This window comes from Onychomys torridus, chromosome 19 (assembly GCF_903995425.1).
Source record: "Onychomys torridus chromosome 19, mOncTor1.1, whole genome shotgun sequence".
Taxonomy (NCBI): domain Eukaryota; kingdom Metazoa; phylum Chordata; class Mammalia; order Rodentia; family Cricetidae; genus Onychomys; species Onychomys torridus.
The window spans coordinates 28888974-28912152 of NC_050461.1; the positions used below are offsets into that span (position 1 = coordinate 28888974).

Sequence of the window (23179 nt, forward strand, 5' to 3'; positions counted from 1 at the left end):
AGCAGGGACATAGTTGAGCTGTACCCAGAGCTCTGTACATATAAGTGATGAAATAATAAACATGTGTGGCTGGAAACTCATGCCTACACACCTGCTTAAACACCAATAGGAACAACCAAAAAAACCCTATTGCATCACAAAGACCAGCAGTTCTCAACCTTCCTAATGCTGTGACCCTTTAATACAGCTCCTCATGTTGTGGAGACTCCCAACTATAAAATTATTCTTGTTGTTACTTCATAACTGTAATTTTGCTACTGTTATGAATCATAATGTAAGTATTTGGTATGCAGAATAACTAACATTTGACCTCTGAGAGAAGGTTGTTAGACCCCCCCACAGGGGCTGTGACCCACAGATTGAGAACCACTAACATTGGCTTTTAGATTATTAGCCAAGACAGAAGAAAAGCAGAATTTATTAGAACAAGACTTGATAGGCCACTGAACTGAAGGGAACAGTGAATGATGGCGTTTTAGAGACAAGAGCAAACTGCATTCAGGTGTGTGTTTGTGCACTGTGAAGTGATCTACGTGTATCTGACCTTGTCTCTGGGTTTAGGAATCAGATGGCTCTAGTTGGTCTAGTTTTTTGTCACACCAAAGTTCTTTGTTGAGAATTCCAAGGATGAGAAATACAGCTTCCTAAAAGGAAAGGGTTAATCTTGCAAAGAAAGAAAAGTAAAGACACTGAGGGCAAGCACATGGGAAGAAAGGCATCCTGCTCTCTCCTGGGGCTGTTAGCAAAAAGCATGGCAGAATATAGTAAAGGTCTTAGCATAGATCTTGACATATAGCAATCTTCACTGAATCAGAACCATTACTATTAAGTATCCAGAAGCCTAGCCCTCATCTAGGCCGTAAGACAAAAACTCTGGCCCTGAAGTTAAAAAGAGGGGTCATTCAGCTTGTTGAAATTAAAAAAAAAAAGAAAGAAAGAAAGAAAAGGAAAGAAAAGGAAAATAATAAAAACCTCCCGGGGTTGGGGATTTAGCTCAGTGGTAGAGTGCTTGCCTAGCAAGCACAAGGCCCTGAGTTCGGTCCTCAGCTCCCAAAAAAACAAACAAACAAACAAACAAAAAAAAAAAAAAAAAAAAAAAAAAAACCTTCCACCACTCAAGGAGAGGAGAGAGGCTTCAGTCACTCTTGATACCCAGATGGGTTATACTTGAAGTTATCAGAGATGAGGAAGTTACAGGTCCACACATGGTATTATATACCTAAGCCCAGTCCTCCATCTTTAAATCATGGCTTTAACTGTAAAAATTTAGCATTCGGCCTATTCATATCTGGCCCTATCCATTAAGCTCATAATACCTAGGGATCCCTAGTGCAGAGGGTGGTGAGTTTTGCTTTGTTTGTGGTTCAGGGGGTTCTAACTGAGCACCTCACATATGCTAAGCTGCAATTCTACCCTTAGCAGCATCCCTAGCCCTAGAGGCTTTTCTGTGATCTTCTCATTTGGGGGTGCCATCCCTTGGCACTCCCTTTCTGAGGAAGGTGTCATTTCTGGCCCTGAACATCACTGATGGCTGGAGTTAACTTCCACTCCATTCTGTTCAATTCCACAAGCATTTATTGAGCTCCCATTATGTGCAATGAACTGTATTAAGTGCTTTGATAGATTTAAAAATGAATAGATAAGATGGAGCTCCTGACCTTAGGGTATTTTATTATCTCCAAAGAGAGACTAATGTTACAGGGACGAGATACAATGCAGAGCAGGATATGACAAGTGCTAAAATGATACGGAACAGAAGAAAGACGTAGATTTCCAGTGTGGTCAACTAGGATTTCCCCGGCAGAGGTAGGATGTGGGTCTTGTCTCATCATAGGTGCTCCAAGGACCATGGATGTTTTATTTATTTCTGTATTCCCAGGGCCTGGCACAGGCCTTGGTTCTTAATCCCTGTGATGAAAAATTAGTTCAAAATTGTTTATACTGCGATAAAACTCTACATAAAGTTTTTCCATCTGAACCATTTTAAAGCACAGCCTAGTGACAGAAAGTGCGCTCACGTTGCTCTGTGCTGCTGATGTACCGAAGTCGTCTTGCAAAGCTGAACATCTTACCCATTGCTTCCTCCTCATAGCTCCCGGCAATGCCTCTCTGTCCCCTGTCTCCAGGAATTTTCCAGTTCTAGTGCTTCACTTGAGTGGAATTAAACTCTATTTGTCCTTTCCTTTTTGGCTTATTTCACTGACCGTAATGTCTTAAAGGGGATTGTCCACATTGTAGCATTTGCCCAAATCCCTTTCTCTTTAAGGATAGGATATATTACACATGTATGTATGGCACATGTACACACACACACACACACACACACACACACACATTCTCATTCTGTGTATCTCTCGCTTTCACACATACACATTCTCATTCTCTCTCTCTGTATCTCTCTTTCACACACACACAAACACACATACACACACATATATACTACCGTCTGTTCATAGATATTTGGGTAGGTTGTTCTCAACTTTCGGCTACCAGAGGTAAATTTGGTTATCAACTTGGCTTCTAGAGATATGAAACAAGGATGAGGTACAAACATTTGATTGAATGAGTTAAGCCCTTTTGTTTGTGGCTGCACTGGAGATCAAACCCCAGGATTTATGTAAAAGAGGCAAATGCTCTACCATTGTGGTACTCTCCCAGTCTATGACTTAGACATTTTGATAGGCTAAGATAGGGCATTTAAAGCTTAGGGAGTAGAGAAAAGGTAGCAATGATAGGTGTCCAGACTCTGGCTTATTTGGTGTAAACAAGGTTCTGTGGTATCCTTGCTTAAGTCTGAAGTATACTGAGTACCACAACAGGCAGACAGAGCTCTTCTAAACTTAGTAGAACTCATGTAAGGGCTGAGGCAGGTGAATGAGTAACATTGCTGCGGAGTGTAATTGTAGCAAAAATGTAGCTATACATAAAAGGTCAGAATTCCTGCAGGAGACAAAGTAGGGCAGTGACAGAGGAAATAGTAAAAGGGGGAGGAAGGGTGGAGAGGCATTATAGAGGAACAATCAATGGGATTTGTTGACCAACTGGATGTGGGTGACAGGAAGAGGAAGTCATTGTTAAATCTATGCCTAAGTGGCATTGTAAACTGGATGAAGAATGCAGAGCAAAAAAATCAAGCAAAAACTACATGTTTGCCCCATGTGTTGAGCCCACATATATTATCTCATGAAAGCAAAAACATATCCCAGGAAAATGGGGATTATTGTAAATGGGAAAAAACTCAGTTTACATAGAGTGTTATGACCTAATATCTCTTGAGGAGCTAAAATGGAGACTGACCTAGTTCTAACTCCAAAGTTCAAACATTGTTTTTAGTCAAACACACTATCTCTTTGTCTTCCAATACATAGACGAGCCTTGGAAATTTACTTCTAGAAACTGGGAACCTAATACTCAAAGCTCAGTAGAGCAGTCTTGGTAGATTATCCAGTCTACAAAGATGTACTGAGATGCCCTTGAGAAAATACAAGGGCTCACTTAGAACAGTGTCTGTGGTAGTTTGAATGAAAATGACCCACATGGGCTCATAGGGTGTGGCACTATTAGGAGGTGTGGCCTTGTTGAAGGAAATGTGTCAGTGGTGATGGGTTTTGGGGTTTCAGAAATTCAAGCCAGGCCCACTCTTTCTTCCTGCTGCCTGCAAATCAGGATGTAGGACTCTCAGCTACTCTTCAGCACCATGTCTGCCTGCATGCCACCATGCTTCTTGCCGTGATGATAATGAACTAAACCTCTGAATTATAAGCCAGCCCCAAGAAAATGTCTTCCTTTATAAGAGTTGTTGTGGTCATGGTGTGTCTTCACAGCAATTACCCTAACTAAGAGAGAAGTTGGTACCAGAGACTGGGATATTGCTATGATAGGCCAGATCATGCTTTTTGTTTGGAGGAATGTGGACTTTGGGACCTTGGATTAGAAAAGCAACTGAAGCTTTAAGCAGAATTTAACCGGCCACTGTTATCATTCAGGCATCTATACTGGCCTGCCCTTAGGGTCCTGACAGTATATAACCTCAGCTACAGCCACTAAGAGCACCCCCTGTGCACATTTGCTACATTTCCTTATAAAAGGCAGGCCTTGTACACCTCCTGTCTCTTTCTCTTTCTCTTCCTTTGCTCTCATCCCCAGGGACTGGTCTCTGCCCATTTTTCTGCCCCTTTCTTTGCCTCTTCTCTCCCCTCCCCTCAATAAACCTCTAACATAGAAAAAAAAGAATTTAATGGGCCATAATGGTAGGAGCATGGAAGACAGTGGTGTTGAGGTTGACTTGAACTGTGGGGCCTGGCTCAAGAGGTCTCAGAGGAGAAGAATATTAGTATGTGGCCTGGAGGCTGTTCTTGTGATATTTTGGTTAAGAATGTGGCTGCTTTCTGCCCTTGTCCAAAAAAATCTGCCTGATCCTAAATTGAAGAATTATGGATTAACAGCTTTAGGAGAGGCCATTTCAAAGCAACCTTTGACTATGTTGTGTGGCTATTAGAGGCCAGTCTTATGCAGATCTACAATGAAGAGGAACAAGCTGAGCAAGGAAAAACACAAAATGTACAATTGGAGGGGGAAAGGAGTACCAGGAAGCGTAAAGAGACTGAAGAAAAGCCTGAGGCTAAATGGAATCAAAGGAGTGGTGACTTCAAAAGAAACTTGGAACTTTGGACTTTTGAACAGGCTTCAGACTGATAAACTATGGAGACTTTTGAAGTTGGCCTGAATGCATTTCTGCATGATGATATGGCTACAAGCCTATGGGGGCCAGGGAGGAGAATGTGGTGTTTTGGAGGAGTAGGTGTGGTCTTGTTGGAAAGAGTGTGTCACTGAGGGTGGGCTTTGAGGTTTCAGATGCTCAAGCCAGGCCCAGTGTCACTCTCTCTCTTTCCCTGCCACCTGCCAATCAAGATGTAGAACTCTCAGCTCCTTCTCCAGCATCATGTCTGCCTGCGTGCCGCCATGCTTCCTGCTATGATGACAATGGGCTAAACCCCTGAACTGTAAGCCTGTCCAAATGAAATGTTTTTCTTTTATAAGAGTGCTGTGGCCATGGTGTCCCTTCAGAGTAATAGAAACCCTAACTCAGACAATGTTTTAGTTCCTTTTCTCATTGTAACAAAAATACCTTAATAAAGCAATGTAAAGAAGGGAATGAGACAGCAGGGTAGCTCAGTAGATGAAGGTCCTTGTCAGGCTCAGTCTGATGATCAGACTTTGATTCCTAAAACCTGAATGAAAGCAGAGAAAGAAAACCGATTCCTCTGATCACCTCCCCACCAACCCTGCTATACTCACAACATGGTACACACACACACACACACACACACACACACACACACACACCCCATCATATATATCTACAATAATAAACACAATAAATGAATTTTAAAAGGAAAGATGGGTTTATTTGGCTCACAGTTTGAGGAAATGCAGTCCATCCTGGCAGCAATGCCACGGTGACAGGAATATGAGGCAGCTGGTCACATTGAATCAATAACCAGGAAGCAGAGAACAAGGGATTCTGGAAATCTAGCTCAGTTTCTCCTTTTGATGCACTCCAGGGCCCTACCTCATACAATGGTGCTGCCCACGTTTAAAGTGACTCACCACCCACGCTGAATCAACCAGGTCTACACACTTTCTCAGGGAAATACCCAGAGATTTATTTCTAAGGTGAGTCTAGACTCTGTCCGGTTGTCAATCAATATGAATTACTAGAGAGTAATTATACAAGGTCAGAACTTGGGTTTCAGAAGCACATTGTATTAGTTCAGAGTTCTTCAGAGAGACAGCACCAATTGGGAGGAGGGATAGCTGATATACAGAGGATGGATGGATAGGTAGATAGACGAGGGAGGTTAATTAGAAAATGAGCTCACATGACTAGGAAGAACTTTCCTAAAAGGCCAATGCTATGTGGCTCAGTCTGAGAAAAAGACCTTAGTGCCAAGGAGGTCAGTGGTATATCATGGCCCAAGACCCAAAGACTAAGAGGAGGGTGTAGAAAGGGGACAGTGTAAGTTTTGGAGTGTAAAGATAAAAAACCCTGTAATTCTATTATCTAAGAGCCAGAGAAGACTCATGCATCCCATCTCAAGGAGAGAGCTAGAGAGTGATCTTTCTGTTCTATCCAGGTTCCCAGATGGTTGATGGTAGTTTACAGTATTGCACTAGGGTTGCCTGATGTAGATAACTTGTGGGTCCTTCAACTCATGATGCCTCTCCTCTGAAAACCTTCACAGACATACTCAGAGATAAAGCCTTACAACTCTTTGGGAAAATCCTCAATCCAGTCAGAATGCTGATTTAAACAGCAAATGCATATTCATCACATGAGAAGGGGAAAGCGGGCAGGGCCTGAGGTATCAGAGTAGAACAGCAAATTGGCAGAGATGCTACATGAGAAGACAGGTATAAAAAGGATTATTCAGCACTGCCAAGTGATTCCAAAATCTTAAGGAGGAAGTAGACTGTGGCCTGTATATTTGATGTGTAGGATGTTGCTGGGGGACTTTCCACTGAGGGAAGCATACACAGAGATGTCCATGGTTTGAAAAATGACTAAGAAGTAGGGAAATGAAGAAAGTAAGTGTGAACCACTTGCTCAAGAATGTTGGAGATGGGCAGCAAGATGGCTCAGTGAGTAAAGGTGCCTGACATGCAAGCTTGGAGACCAGGGTTCAATCTCCTGAACTCACATAAAGGTGGACTAAGAAAGGCAATTCCACAAAGTTGTCTTCTGACATATATGGACACACACTAATGACAAACAAATAAACAAATATTGGGAGGCGGGAGAGATGGCTCAGGTTTTCAGAGCACTTGTTGCTCCTGTAGAGAATAAGCAACCTTGTGGACATGGCTTCTAACCACCTGTAACTCCTGCTTCTGGGTTTGCCCTCTTTTGACCTCTGATGGCACTGGGCATACACACAGTGCACATATATATATGCAGGCAAAACAGTAAACTAAACCTAAAAAAAAAATGTTGGAAGAAAAGAAAGGGGAGAGATTATGGTTCAGAGTTTGAAGGGATGTAGAAATGAGGAAAGATTTTCCTGTCTGGCTACCATTTGGAAGAAGAAAAATGGCTTTAGGCCATGAAGAAAGTTCTAAAGAATGATAGTCTGGAAAATTGAGAGGATGATGACAATTCATAGGTTAAAGAGAAGGTGTCTTAGAGTGATAAAGACCATAACCAAAAGCAACTTGGTGAGGAAAGTGTTTATTTCACCTTATACCTCTCAGGTCACAACCTATTACTGAAGGAAGTCAGGGCAGGAACTCAAGGCAGGAACCTGGAGGCAGGAGCTATTGCAGAGGCCATGGAGGGGTGCTGCTTACTGGCTTGTTCCTCATGGCTTGCTCAGCCTGCTTTCTTATAGTACATCAGCCCACTAGCCCAGTGGTAGCACCACCCACAGTGAGCTGGGCCCTCCCATATTCATCAGTAAAGAAAATGCACCACAGTCTCGCCCAGAGACCAATCTGTTGGGGACATTTTCTTAATTGAGTTTCCTCCTTCCAAAATGATGCTTCTATCAAGTTGACATAAAACTATTCAGCACAGAGGATGTAAACAAGAATACATTTAAAGGCATGGCATGGGTAAGAAATAAGGATATCGTTTCTCTTGAAATAAGAGAAAGTTTAGAAGTTAAAGAGAAAAGTTAGAGGTATTTGATGTGTGTGCGTGCGTGTGTGTGTGTGTGTGTGTGTGTGTGTGTGTGTGTGTGAGAGAGAGAGAGAGAGAGAGAGAGAGAGAGAGAGAGAGAGAGAGAGAAGAGAGAACCCAATGAATGAGAAGATTCTCAGATGAAGGCTGATTTGGTGCCATAAACCCTGATGAACAGGTAGTCAACACCTAGGGCCAAATGGGTAAGTCTTCCAGCTTTGCTGACAGCTCCTCTGCATTAGTAACATTTCAGTCTATAAGAACAGTGACCAAAGGCCAGTATCTCTTTCAGAGCAGTGTCCACTTCCTGAAACTCTAGAGTTGTCTATGATTGGGCTTGAGTATTTCCCAAATGACCTGAGTATATTTATAGACCTTTACACTATTCTAATCTTTGCTGATTTCATCAGTGGAATGCTGAGTTTTATCCATTTTAATTTTTACTGTTAACAAATTCCAGGGGCTTACTTGCAGTTAACTCCCCCATCCCTATGTATAAGCATTAGAAAGAGCTACCATGTGTATGCATGCGTGTGTGTGTGTGTGTGTGTGTGTGTGTGTGTGTGTGTGTGTGTGATATGCATAGTCATCTGTGTGGGAGAATACGTGTGTGAAGACCAGAAGAGAACCTCAGCCTCCTTTGTCCCCTAGGTGCTATCCACCTTGACCTTTCCTGCTGTCATGACAGGGTCTCTCTCACCTGGTGCTTGACAATCAGTCTAGGCTGGCTGGCTAGCAAGCCCCGGAGACCTGCTTGTCTCTGCCTCCCCAGTGCTGGGCTTGCAAGCATCCACCACTACACCTAGCTTTTTACACCATTTCTGGGGATCAAGTTCAAGTCCTCAAGCTTCACCCACTGAGCCATCCCCCAAGCCCCAAGAGCTACGTTTCTGAACAGTTTGTCATAGGCAAACATTGAGAAATTACTAAACTATGGTGAAATAGCATAATAATAAGAAATTTCAAAATTACATTCTGTGAAAATGTTAAGGTCATTGAAAACCCTCAGCTTAAAACTCTCCTATTGTTTCCTACTTCTGAAATAGAACCAAGTGCAAGACACAGTATAATGTAAAGTATCGGATTGCTTCTTCTCTTACAGTGACATCCTGTTCAGAGCCTTCTACACAATATAATGTCACACACACACACACATACACACACACACACACACACACACAGAGAGAGAGAGAGAGAGAGAGAGAGAGAGAGAGAATGAGAGAGAGAGAGAGATTTACTGCATTTATATGATAAAGTCGGCATTTTATAATACCAAATATAGGTATTAGCAACTGGAACCATGCCTCAGTTATCTCTCTTAAGAAAGATAATGAGGGAATGCTTTAAACAAATATTTAGTTAAAATTTTGAACAGGCCTGGAGAGTGTAAAGTGTAATATAAATGCTAAATAAAGACAATATATTCTGAATAGCAAGCTCCTTAGAAACGGGGCCTATGGATTCCATGATCACTCTGTTTATGTGTTTTTAGCAACTTTCAGGACCCTCTTGCCCTCGAATACCCCTATAGCCTGATACCTATGGCCCGGTGACCATCGAGAAAGGAACAAGCAAGAGGGTGGTATAATAATATGTGTCATAGTATTTCTATCAATTGCTTAATCAATGTTTATTGCACAATCATGAGTAGTTGTGAAGACTTTGTCTTGGCTCATGGTGCCTAGGCTCTCATTTCTAGATGATAGGCACACCATAGGAACAAACAGACAGACTGACAGGGGACTTCAACCAGTACTTCTCTAACAAAGACATCCAGTCAACGGATACGAAACAAATATTCAACACCACTAATCATTTGGGAGATGAAATTAGCTGTTACTACACTCGAGTTAGGAAGACCATTGTCAAAAACCGAAAGAGAAGTGTGGGACAGGACATAGAGCATATCTTTGCACACCAGGGGCATGTCGCTCTGTAATGTCATTACAGAAAACAGCATGGAGGTGCTAAAAAATACTAAAACTATAATTATTACTCATTACTGTTCTACCCATGCTACCTCTCAGTATTTACCCAAAGAATTTGAAGACAGTAAGCAAAGGTTTTTGCACTCACTCCTGTGGTTATTGTAGCACTATTCGTAATAGTTGACTAGTAAATTCAACTTGTATCCACCTGCCAATAAACATATAAAGAAAATGTGACACATAGGCATAGTGGAATGCTATTCAGCCTTAGAAGCTGGGAACTTGTTTCATGTGAGACAATAGCATCACGAAGTTAAATCCACTTGACACAGATAGATAAACCTCAAATTTTCTTTTAACAGAATCCTGACACAGATGCAGAGTAGAATGGTGAGTCTCAGAGCCTGGGGTACGAAAGAATGTGGAGATTAGGCCAATGGATACAATGTTTCAGTTAAGAGGAAAGCAAGACTAAAGTATCTGAAGTGATGGATAAGTTAATTAGCTTGATTCAATCATCCCCTGTTGATAGACATATTAGAATAACTTTGTAACTAATTGTGTTCGCTTTTTGTTTGTAACAAAAACACCTGAGAAACAATTTAGAAGAGGAAGATTTATTCTGGCTCACAGTTTTGGAGGGTTCAGCTCTTTTTCCCTAGGGGCTTCATTGCTCTGGGCCTGAGATGAGGTAGAATTCCATGGTGGCAGTGTAGGCTGGTACTTTCAGTGTAGGCAGGACACAGAAACAGAGGGAGGAAGGTATAAGATATACTCTTTGAAGATACACTCTACTAACCTGCTTATTGCTAGTCAAGACTGCATTCCAGTTCCCTTTGCTTCCCCATAGTCCATTCAACTATGAACCCATTGAAGGATTAAATCATTGATCAGGTCAAACAGAAGTCCCCTGATCCAGTCACTTCCCCAAGTCCTTCCTTGCCCTGGAGACCAAGTCCTCAAGACACTAGCCTTCTGGAGACATTTCATATTCAAAGCATAACACCTGTAAATATATACAATTATCATTTCCTAATAGTGGATAAATACAATAAACATAGGCAATTCTCTACCATTTATTCAGTTACAACTAAATACTGAGGACTTCTAGCATTCATCCATAAAATCCTTATAACACCCTTCTGGGCTAGGTATTGTTAACCATTTCAATTCACAAATATAGAAAGGGAGCAAAAGAGGTACAGTAGATGGTCCAAACTGCATGTTTGAGACAGGATTCTGTTCCGTTGCCTCTGCTTATGGCCTCAGACTGTGGTTTTCCTGCCTGCATTTCCTTGGTGCATCAGGATTACAGACATGTGCATAATGGCTGGTATCTTTCTTATCTTCCTCTGACTATGAATGATCTACCATTTGCAATGCCTATCAGCTACCTTCATCTCTGGTAGCTCTTGTCCTTATGGCTAAGTGTGACCGGCCATTGGCAAGGGTAAGCACTCTCTAGTGACTCCTAGACTGCCCCTTCCATTCAGTTGGTAGATGAATTGTTAACTCCTGATCCAATCACCTGTTACCAGGAAACCCAGGTAAAAAGCAAAGGGGGTTCTAAAGTGAATTGCTAAGGAAATAACAGGACAATGGCCACTAATATATTCTGAAATCTGGTTTGTTCTCATTAATATTGCTTAGTTCTGAGGAGTTGGGATTAAGGTTTTCCTTTTAAAGTTTTCTTTTCTACTTTATTTATTTAGTGCTTTTATTTTTAGCAGTGCTGGTGATTGGATGGCTCTTTTGTGTGGCAGGTGAGAGAGCTCTACCACTAAGATGCTTAAATTTGGCCTTGTTAGTTTTCAGACAGTCTCATATGTAGTCCAGATGGGTGCTGAGTGATCTCTTGATCCCTGTGCTTCAGTGTGACTCAAGTGCTGGGACATCCAGCATGTTCTCAGAATTTCAGTTGTATTTCATGATCACACGCTTTGTGCTAATAACATATGCAGATGTGTCACAAGAACAAGAATCAGGATTGGAGTTAAAGTACTTGGACAAACCTTTCAGTGTTGTGTAGACTCATTTTCTCAAGCTATGGATTGCAACTCCATTTTGGGTTACATAATTGAATGTGGAAGTCATATACACAAAACAATTGGTAACAGCACACAAGGTTCTTTTTTTTTAGTTTTTTGAGACAGGGTTTCTCTGTGTAGCTTTGCGTCTTTCCTGGAACTCACTATGTAGACCAGGCTGGCCCAGCTCAGCACAAGGTTCTTGATCATGCAACAATCAGAGATTAATTAAAAATCAAACATGCAGCACATGCATCTAAGCCATATCTGGAAGTGTTTGCCAGTCTTGTATCATGACTTCACTGCAGCCTTGGTTCTGAACATACTGCATGTGCACATTGCAGTGAGTTCCCAGCTACACCCTGGAATGCCAGAAAAGGTCACCTGAAACACCAAGGCTTAGGTTTGAGACTGTTATATGCTATGACCTAGAGTGTTTTGGTTCTACATACAAAACTTTTGCACTTCAATAAGCATAAATGTATAATTATAGAAAACAAAGACTTGCCGGGTGGTGGTGGCAGTGGAGCATGCCTTTAATCCCAGCACTCGGAAGACAGAGGCAGGCAGATCTCCATGGGTTCAAAGCTAGCCTGGTCTACAGAGTGAGTTCCAGGACAGCCAGGGCTATACAGAGAAACCCTGTCTTAAAAAACCAGAGAGAGAGAGAGAGAGAGAGAGAGAGAGAGAGAGAGAACGAGAGAGAGAACAAAGACTTTTAATATTTTCCTATTATCCCTCAGTACATAAGTATCAAATTAGTATACCCTGGGCTCCATCCTCAGCTCAAAAAAAATGTTATTACTTGCATTATTGACTTGAGTTTCATTTTTTTAAAAAAAGGTCAAATACATTTTGACTTGGAATTAGAATAAAATCTTCAAAAATCTTGGCCCTAAACATATTTCTGCCATTTTATAGTACATATTTATGTGAATGGCATTCTCAGCATTGATGATTATAAAATTTAAATGTCAATAAACTCTGGAATATCATGAAGATGCTCTATATCCTGCAATATTAAATATTCAGATGAGATTTAATTCTTGATGTACTGATAAACAAGAACATTCATTGCATTAGTATGCAAATTTGCTTTCATCTATCTAAATGGTATGGTTATAATATCAAGGAATTTTTAAAAACAAAATTCTTTATAATTTGTTATAAATAAATGCTTGATTTATTTACCTATTTTATATACTCATAGATCCAAGGTCCTATAAAATAATTTTTGAGAAAAAATGGGTTGCAAGTGGAAAAAAAATGTAAGAAGTCCTGTTTCAGAGGAAGATCAAACTGAGCTCTTATTAGAATCAATAGTAAGAATCTGGGTGAAACCAAAGTTTACACCCTTGGAATAACATGGAATACACAATTACCTGGGGGGAGGGGAAGAAACCCACAACAAACACCTGATCACTCAATGCATATTTAAAAGGAAGACAATTCAGTAAAAAAACACAATTTTTAGAGCTGGGCGGTGGTGGCACACGCCTTTAATCCCAGCACTCAGGAGGCAGAGCCAGGCGATCTTTGTGAGTTTGAGGCCAGCCTGGGCTACCAAGTGAGTTTTGGGAAAGGCGCAAAGCTACACAGAGAAACCGTGTCTCGAAAAAAACCAAAACAAAACAAAAAACAAAACAAAAAATCCCACAATTTTTAGTATTGTTCACTTAGACAATTTTTCTAGAAATAGCCAACTTTACCATAAGACTGATGACCAATCACATACATGGCAACATGAGGTCCTGGGTTAGGAAAAGCAGTTTTGTGATTATAAAGCCAATCAAATCTAACCGGCCTTAGGGAAATGGAATCCATGACCTTTATCTCATTAGTGAGGGCTTAAGCCCAGGGAATGAGCTCTCCATTGACAATATTCTGGTACCTGGATGGTGGATGAAGTCTCACTCCTGACTTCAATTACTTTCTGGGTTCTATATCATTTGTGCTACAAAGTGACATGTGCCTGTGTCATTGGGAGGGGCGGAGGGATGTGGGCTTTAAAGAGGCTCAGAAATCAGTTAGTCTGTTTTCACTGTCAAACTAAGGAGAGAAGGGAAGCCCCCTAATGTTGGATGGGCCTGCTCAGTGGTCCCCAATGGCGGAGGTACTAGTGGGAGAGAACACTAACCTACTGGACTTTATTCTCAGGCATCTTTAAACTGGGGGTGGGGTGGGGGCACCGGCTCAGAGAGGAGGCCCATCACAGGCCTGTGTCCTAAAAGGCAGGACATGCTTTGTGTTGGGGACAGGGAGTGAAAGTTATTAACTTGAAGTTCATGCAGTGGCAGTTACAGGATGTAAAGTAGGAGGCGTTGAATGACCGCCACTTGGCAGCTGGTGAGAAGCCTCAAAATGACTTTGAAGAGTGAACGTCGTCATTTGTTTAAAATATTTTCCACACAAAATTACTTTGGCTTCAGCATATCTAGGAATGGACATTTGGGGTGGTATGGATGGACATTTGATATTAAAAGCGTAGAAAAAATAAGGAACTGAGGTTATCACCTTGATTGGAACATCAGGAGACTGGTAGTCCTACATCTGAAAACTGAGTTTGGCATTTACGTGTTCTGGGATGAGGCATCGGATAAGCAAGAGGTAGAGCAGGAGGAGATTAAATAATGCTGACCAGAAGCGTAAAGTGTTCTCCAGTTATCCAGCAAATTACTGGTTTGGAAGGTTGAAGTCAGGGCATAGAAGCTTCTATTAGTATATTACTTTCCTGGGGTACAAGTGGTCCAATGCACTGATGACAGTACCAACTTATATGAAGAATAAAATTGACATCTAGATTCTAATGGCACTTTTGCTTGTCTGTGATGGTGTCCTTTCAGAATTGTTTTGTGGGAGTAGGGGCCGAGAGGGGCAGCAGTTTTTAAGATCTTTATCCCCACAGGTCTTCAATATCTTCAGTATCTCCGCCATGTTGGGCCGTAACAATTTGAGACAAAGTTTCCACAGGGACTTCTGGAGCAGAGATACAATGTATCGTATTGAACTTCAAACCATCCCCATTTCTGTTGGCCAACCCTCACCAGGGCAGGTTTCCACGCAAGGCATGCTCTCTAAACCCTTGGCTTTAATAGGCCTTCTCTGATTGGTTGTCCTTCATAGACTCCTTCCAGGATAATGGGTTATCATACATCCTGGGCATACATACTGCTAAAGGCCCTCCTCAATTATTCATGCTACCGTGGTATTCACTACTTAACATAGTTGCACATAATGTTACCTTTGGCCATCTTTTCAGCTCAGGCACCTTGCAGGAAGAGTGGTGAGCATGGCAGCAAACATCTACTATCCCACCCCTTAGGAAGCTGAGGTAAAGGGCTGCTGTGAACCTAAGGCCGCCCTGGGTTGCAGTATAAGGCTTTAAACCAAAACCAAACTAAAACAAACCAAAAAATCTAATTTAAAAAAAGGGACTATTAAATTAATGTCTATAAAAACACACACACAATAGAAATAGAAATATCACCTAAAATTATCTGGAGAATGATTTTAAGATGGATGGAGTTTTAGAAAGAGGAATTTGAGATTAATTTTTATTTTCTTGGGGGCAAGGTCTTAGGTTAACACACAACTCATGGCCTTTCTTTCTTTCTCTGGTAGTCTGCCTTTGGCCGGTTCACTTTTTGTTATTCAAAAGTTGGGGAGAAAACAACGGGAGCTGAAATTCCTGTCTGCTAAGGAAGCATCCTGGCACAGCCTTGAAGCAGGTAGAATGTAATGAGTAAACTCAGGTGGTGGCCTGAGATTATCTTATCAGTAGCTCTCACTAACCAGACCTTTTTCCTGCTGCATACCCCTGAACCATGGCAACACATGAAGCTTATTTTACAAACTAGTCTAAACTCGGCAGGGTTAGTCAGCACCTGTGTCCCAAAGCACATGTCAAGCCATGTACCTCGGTTTGGGGTTTGGAGAGCCGGTCTCTACAGTAACAGAAGAAATGGGTGGTGTGGTCTGTCTCTCTGGGGCAATTTCACAGGCCTGAGGAAAGAATGAAGAGTTTATTTTCTGCAACTAGTTCAAGGAACATTCCTTAAGTGAAAAAAAAAATCAATCAAGAATAATCTTACTTACATTTTAGGGGGAGGCTTTTTAATATGGAATTTCCATCTGTGATATATTTAAATTCTAGGCCTCAGGCAACAATAGCAGAGAAAGGCCCCTGCACCCTTCACGAGATGCAAAACAAATCGTAGACGCTGGGGGCGGAGCTTTCCTTTACTTCCCTCCGAGAAGTGTTAGCCTGGCTTCACCATCTCAGAAGTCACACGTTACTGCTTTTTCTCCCTCTGTTCCCTTCCCAGCAAACTCTCCTGTTGGCATCAACATATTTATCGCAACTTTAATGACTTCGAAATGTTTTGTCTGTCCCCGAACCCTGTAGAAAAGGGGGAGCGTAAACTCCCCCCCCCCCAAAACCAGTTTGCAGTCCGCAAGCAGAAGGCTGTCAATATCGAAATACAATACTAGCTTGATCCAGATTTGACGCGCTGACAAAGGCTGGGTTTGCTATTTAGGAAAGCTCAGCCATCTTGACTGAATACATCAAGCGGGCGGTCGCGTCTTATTGCCTAGGCACTTTACCAGGGATTTCTAAGTTGAGGTAGAACTCCCAGCATCCTTTAGAACAGAGGCCTAAACCCGCTGAAGCTGTCAATGCAAACCCCATTTAGGATGCGGAAAGAACGCACAAGTTTCAGACTTTATTATGCATTCTTCCAGTCTCGAAAGGGGCAAATTAAACTCCGTACGAGCTTAGAACTTTATTTCTTATTTTTCTTGACCTGTGGCATGTCTTTAGCACCCCCCCCCCCCCCCCCCCCCCCGGGTAGCAATGGTGTGAGACCAGGGCCCACTCTTTAATGGCTGAATGCACACATTTAACCAGCACATGGTGGATTCGCTGCTCTGCGAATTGCCTCGGAAAAAAAAAAAAAAAAAAAAAAAAAAAAAAAGTAAAGTGCAAAAAGCAGACAAAGAAATCTATAACCTTCTCAGTCTTTTCCCATTTGTTCGGGCCGTTCTTTGAGCCAGCTCGGGAAGCGGCGACAAGGATCGCGAAAGAGATGCACCTGAACCAGTGTCTGCGGGCGGCCGCCTCGGCCGAGCCGCTCAATCTGCTGCTTTCCAGCGGCGAAGGCGCAGCAGCAGTGGCAGGGCAGCCAGCGCGAGCCTCCCCGGCGGCGGCAGCGGCGGCGGCGGCGGCACCGGCACCAGCGCAGTTTCCCCTCTCCCCAGCCCTGACTCTACGCGCACATGCGCACTGCGCCCGCAGCCCTGGACCATTTGTCAGGACTACTCGTGAGACGGAGAAAAAAAAAAGAGAGAAAATTTGGGGGTAAGAAGCGGCTGATCGGATCTAATCTCTAATTAATCCGCAGCTCGGCCCGTGCCCAAGCCATTCATTGATTTTTTTTCTGGGTGAGGATGAAAGTTCCGAGACCTTAGCGACGAGGGAAGGAAGCGCACCCTCGTCTTGGGAAAGAGATCAGGGGAGGGGGAAGGAGAGAAGGGGCTTCTCCCCCACTTCTCTGCGCCTCTGGGAAAGAGGAGAAAACTTAATCCCGGGGAAAAAAAGTGGGCAAGTGACTCGGAAGCGGCTGGCGGGGGAGTCTGTGGGCATCTCACTCCGAAGTAGTGAGTGCGAGTGCGAAAGAGGAACAAAAGAGAGAGAAAAGAGAAAGGAAAAAATGGGGTGGGGGGGTGGTGGAGGAGAGACTTGTATTTTTTTTTTTTCCTCCTTTTGCGCGCACACGGGGAAGGGTGTGGGGGGCCGTGCGGAAGGGAGCGGGCCGAGGCGGCCGCGTCGGGCCGTCGCCGGCGCGCAGGCGGCGGGATGCGTGTGGGGGTCCCCTCCCCCGCGCCCCCCCTCTCCCCGAGCTTGTCACTTTGGTCGCTTTTTTGACACCGGGCGCGGGGTGGCGGCGGCGGTGGAAGGCGGGGTGGGGAGGGGGGGAGCGCGGCGCCGCGGGGCTGCGTGTCCGGGGCGGCGCTGGGGGGGAGGGGGGGGGAGAACGCGGCGGAGCCGCAGCCTCCCCGGGGTGTGTGTGTGTGTGTGTGTGTGTGTGTGTGTGTGTGTGTGTGTGTACGGAGGAGGGGGGCGGGCGAGCGCGGCCGGCCCGAGGCAGGGGGCGCCGGCTACCGGAGGGGGACCGTGGGCACGATCGCGGTCGCCACTCGGTGCGGCGGCAGTGGCGGCGGCGGCGGCGGCGGCGGCGGGAGGACGCGAGCCCCGGCGCGCCGCCCCTGCGGCTCCCCCCTCCGCCCGTTGTGGCCTTTGTGCCGGGCGCGCACCGGGAGAGCGAGCGAGCGGGCGAGCGGGCGAGCAAGCGGGCGGGCGGGCGGGCGAGCGCGAGAAGTCCAAGTACGGGAGACCGAGGCAGTGGGAAAAAAAAAAAAAAAAAAAGAGGCCGGGCTACTTTGCTTCCCCGGCTCGGCGGCTGCGGAGAACGGACTGGTTGAATGTGGCAGCGGAGGCGCGTCTGGGCGGCGCGGCCGTGCGTGTGTGTGTGTGTGTGTGTGTGTGTCGGTGAGTGAGTGTGTGTGTGTCGGGTGTGTGTGTGTGTGTGAGTGTGAGCGCGCGCGGAGAGGCCTCCGCGACTCGCACCGCGCACACGCACCCTCACACGCACGCACAACCCGAGCCGCGGCGGGGCCGGCGGCCGAGAGTTTGCGTGTGTGCTCTCCCCGCTCGCCGCCACCTCCCCCGCTCCCGGCTCCCCGCTCCCCGCTCGCCGCCGCCGCCGCCGACTGTGGGAGAATTTCCTAGAGATCGCCTCCAATTTCCGCCATTTTGGGAAAGTTGCACGGAAAAAAAAAAAAAAAAAAGAAATAAAGCCTCCGCTTGGTTTTTTTTTTTTTTTTCCTGCCCGAGGCAGGAAAGTGCTTTTTGGGGAGCGCGGCGCGGCGGCGGCGCGGGCCCGACATCGGCGTCCCCGCGGGGAGGAGGGCGCGGGCCGAGCCGGGCACCCGCGCCGTCGCGGCGTTCTTCTTAGTGCAGCGCTGCCGGTGCGGGCTGGCAAGCTGGCGAGCGGGCGGGCGCGGGCGTGCGAGGCGGCGGGCGGGCTGCGGCGGGGGCCGCGGTGCCTGCAACTTGTTTACGGCCGCCCGCGGTGGCCGAGGCCGGCGACCCGGGTCCGCCTGGCGCCGCGTGCGTGCGCCGATCTGCGCTCATGGGCTGCGGTCTGCTCCACGCTCGCGTCCTGGGCCCGGCGGGGCCGGCCTCGCGCGGCGGCGGCGGCGGCAGCGGCGGCGGCGGCGGCGGCGGGGCGGGGGAAGTAGAGGCCGGCGGGGGTGGGGATCGGGAAGCGCAGGAGCCGAGGCATCCGCCGCGCGCCCCGCCAGCCAGCCGCCGACCGGAGGAGGAGGCAAACTTGAGAGCGGCCGTGGCGGGGCGAGGGGCGCGCTGGCTGGCGGAGGGAAAACTTTAATCGCCTCCTGAGGGTGGGGGGGAAAAAACCCAAAAAGACAAAAAAAAAGGGGGGGTGCGGGGGGTGATTCTGGGATCCGAACCCCGCGATCACGGCCCTCCGCGCCACCGTGAGAGAAAGTTGACCGGCGGGGGCGGCTTTCTCCGCGCCCGGCCCGCGCGTTGGCAGAGGTGTCTGTCTGTCCGTCCGCGCTCCGTGAGAGCCAGGGTGGGAGATCGAGCCGCACTGCCGGGTCGCGTGGGTCAGGGCTCTTGCCCCACCCTTCCACGGGGACACGAAGGTAAACGACGCTTCGGTTTCCCTTCTCTGTCCTCCGGCAGCCACCGCCCAGCTTCCTTTTCCTCCTCTTTCCCCGCTGATTTTTTTTTTTTTCTTTTCTTTTTCTTTTTTCAAGAGGGGACCCGAAAAAACGGAGTCTCTTTCCTTATGCAACTTCCTCGGGCGCCGTTTGCACGGCCCTTCCCCCTCCGTCTTCTGCATCCCTTGGCCCGCTCCTTTGCCACCTCGGGGCCACCGCCAGAAACATGCTTTTGAGATCACCCAAAGTGCCCAAGAACAAAAATAGATTTTAAAAAATTGTTCTAAGTTAAGGGAAACTGAGACGAGAAATGATTTAAAAAAAAAAACCAAAAAAAACAAACAAACAAACACAACGGTGTGTGTGTGGGAGGGGGGAGCGTTGAATTTTCATTTCGGTTTTCGTAGATGGTTGGTTGTGATGTCTTTATTGGTGTGGGGAGCCCGGGAGGCTCTGTACTGGCTACCTCGGTCGCGTAGATTTTTGCGCAAGTTTTTAGAAAAACACTGAGTCGAGCAGAGAGCATTTCTCCGGAAAGTTTCAAGTGCAGCAAAATAACGAGCCTGCAAAACTGGCCAAGGGGGGACCTCTAGTGGTTAAACGCATCTTAAGTTCGCGAGGCAGAGAGCAAAGTTTGGCCTTTACTTGTAGCTACGTAGTCCGTTTAGACGTGGAAGTAATTAGAGGACCTGAGTTAGCAGCCAGATGTGGGAAAGGATGCTGATCAGAAATAGAAAGTTCTGTAAATCAGAGAACAGTGAAGTCTGAGTTTTCGGGACCTTTGATTTCCACCCTTCCTTGCTTACATTAAAAAACAAATCTCTTTTATTCTGAGATTTGAGATTGGCACACCTTAGATAAGGAAATTAGTTTTATATTTACCATCATCTGTATCCTTCACCGCTTTCTTCCCCCTCTAAGTAAGGAATCAGCAGGTAGCTTAACCTGGAATGTTCAGGAGAAATCAAAATAAAACATGTGTTTAAAACTTTTCGAAAAGTGAAAAAAAGCTTTTGAAATTTGCTTTTGCTTTTTATCATTTTGTTCTCTGATACACGTAATTTCAGGCTAACAAGTTATTCACTAACCTACATATATACTCATAAAATAAATAGTACCTTCTCTTTGTAAGAATCTATTTTTGATTCACTGAGTAAAAAGTTATATCGGGGATACTTTGTATAACTGATGATTTAAAACATTGATAAGGGTAAAAATTATATGAGTTATTTAACTATTTCCCAGTGTGTGTGTACTGTAAAGGATCCTGAATTTTAAAGATTAAAAACCAGAGAAATGATGGTTGTGTCAAATCATCCTTGTAATTACCCCCTGTCTCTCATGTATACAGTGAGAGAGACAAGGTCCACCTAGGGTATCCCAGGCTGGTTGAACTTACATTTTCCTGCCTCAGGGTCCCTAGTGCTTGGGTAACATCACTTTTATTTACAATGTGGATTTTTATTGTGTGAACTTAGAATATGGGATGATGTGAATGATTAAAATTAATTTCACCTCATGTGGAACTGGTTAATTTTATTTTAATACACAGAGCAATGTGTGGGATGATGCGTGTTGTGTGTGAATTGTAGACTGTAGATGTGAAGGTGTTATGAGAGTGCCTTGATTTTTTCTTTTTCTCTTTCTTTCTTCCTTTTCCTCTTTTAAAATCATTGCTAGATCCATAAGAGAAGTCTTTGGGGTACTCGGCAGTGGTGAAGGCCACCAGACGGTTCTATCTTTCACCAGAGCTCAAGGTAAGAGCCACTTGATGCAACCAATTGTTTTTATCTACTAGAAATGCTGAACACTGCATTTGGAAATCAAGGAGAGTGTGTGGCAGAGGGAAATAAAAAACTAAGTTTGTGGGAACTGCTTTGAATGTATGAACAAGGAGATACCAAGTGCGCTTGAAAAGTTAGGAAGAATGAGATTGTGCTAGAGTGTGTGTGTGTTTTTGGTGTGGGTGCATGGAGCTGGAGAGGCCAAAGATCACCTGGAGTAGTACTTGTCTTCCTGTGCTGCTGGCTACTTTTTTTTTTTTTTTTTTTAAAAAACCTGGTCCCTTGCTTTGAATCTGCCTCACTGATTGGCTAGATTGGCTGGCCAATGAGCTACAGGGCTTCTTAGGTTGCTACCCTCCCACCCAGTGCTCAAGATACAGAGGACCCTGCTTTTATGGGAGAGTTCGGGATCTGAACTCAAGTCTTCACGCATTTGTGGCTGTCGATTTATTAACTGAGCCTTCCCCTCAACCCCATTTTTTTTGGGGGGGGCGAGCCAAGGGTGGGGGTGAGGGTGTGTTTCGAGGCAGGGTTTCTTTGTGTAGCCCCAACTGTCCTGGAACACACTCTGTAGACCAGGTTGGCCTTTCACACAGAGATCCACCTGCCTCTGCCTCCTGAGTGCTGGGATTAAAGGCGTGCGCCACCGCTGCCCCGCTGTTACTGGATTCTTAATTAGCATTTCAGCACCCCATTTTCTACTGAAAGTGAAGTAATTTTTTTCTTTTCAATTGAAAAAGTGAGAACAAGAACAAAACGATTGTGAATTAATATCTTATATAAATATACAATAGTAGCGAAGAGATGGGAACTTTAAATGTGTTTGGAGTCTGAGCTACAATTTTGTAGCTAAATTTTATGACAGTGTGTGGGGGGGTTAATTAATATGTAATTAATATTTAAGTGTCTCCTATGGATTAAATCCAAGAAGGCCTTACTTCTGCCACATACCACATCTTAGGGATATAGCATAGACTTGTGAGTTTTTGAAAACATTTCTTTGGGATATTTAGCTATTGTCCAATAATATCTTTTTGCTCATCTTGGAGGGTTCTGGCTTAACCCCAGTAAATAATCCAGGACCTACCTTTAGGATCAAGACCATCTGGTGGGGGAAACCACAGCAGGGGTAGAATTCCAAAGTAGTGCTTTCTGTATTTATTCTGTTTCTACTCTTTTTTGTTTGTTTGTTTTGTTTGTTTGTTTCAAGACAGGGTTTCTCTGTGTAGTCTTGGTGCCTGTCCTGGAGCTCACTCTGCAGACCAGGCTGTCCTCGAACTCACAGAGATTCGCCTGGCTCTGCCTCCCCAAGTGCTGGGATTAAAGTTGAGAGCTACCACCGCCCAGCATCCCTTTCCACTCTTTATTCTTCCTTTCAACTTTCCCACTGGCCTTCCTGCCTCCTCTGTCTTGAGTACTAAAGAGATTTTTAATTTCTGTTTGGCAGAAGCCAAAGGAAATGAAAGTTAGCTTTCCTTTTAAAATTTATGTATTTATTATTAGTATTCCAGTGTGTGTGTGTGTGTGTGTGTGTGTGTGTGTGTCATATTACATGTATGGCAGTCAGAGGAAAGCTTTGAAGTTATTTCTTCCTTTCCATATTTATATGGGTTCTGGGGCTTGAACTCAGGTTGTCAGGCCCAAATGATGCTTTTATTCACTATCTCACTGGCCTATGCCTTTTTTTTTTTTTTTTAAACGAACAGAGCTAATTACCTTCTGTGGATCAGGTGTGGTTACAAGTGACATTGAATAATGACAAGAATAAAAGTAACTATGAACAGTAGTTTATTGTCATTTTCTGTTTGTGGCTTGACTTAGGAAGTGCAGTTAGTCGCATTCATAGATTTTGTCCTTGTACCTGTGTGGGTGATCCTACAGAGACAGTGAACAAGAACAGCTGCCTGACCATGCAAACAAGAGCCACAATTCCAGGGAGAGGAGTACCCCAGCTTTCTGGGGTACTCAGTGTAGTATGTGTGTGCTGAGTTGAAGACAATGCTTGTTAGTCTT

General features: G+C 44.8%; 1 protein-coding gene and 1 long non-coding RNA gene across 8 annotated transcripts in view; one reads left to right on the forward strand and one right to left on the reverse strand.

The window, feature by feature from the left end:
* Positions 1-10239: 10239 nt before the first annotated feature.
* On the reverse strand, positions 10240-16877 carry LOC118570513. Its single transcript, XR_004943201.1, has 4 exons — positions 16645-16877; positions 15729-15967; positions 15550-15635; positions 10240-10612 (listed from the first exon to the last, which is right to left on the reverse strand). It is a non-coding gene; the product is annotated as an uncharacterized LOC118570513 (long non-coding RNA).
* Positions 16878-16906: 29 nt separating this feature from the next.
* L3mbtl3 (L3MBTL histone methyl-lysine binding protein 3) overlaps positions 16907-23179 on the forward strand; it is a 105718-nt gene continuing 99445 nt past the window's right edge. For 2 of the 7 annotated variants that reach the window (XM_036169057.1, XM_036169054.1), the window contains exons 1-2: positions 16907-16992; positions 21063-21139. The gene's annotated coding sequence lies outside the window, so the exon portion shown is untranslated. Of the gene's footprint in view, positions 16993-18575; positions 18663-19151; positions 19365-21062; positions 21140-23179 lie in introns of those variants that run through there. The other 5 variants (XM_036169060.1, XM_036169061.1, XM_036169058.1 and 2 more) reach the window with 4 other exon arrangements.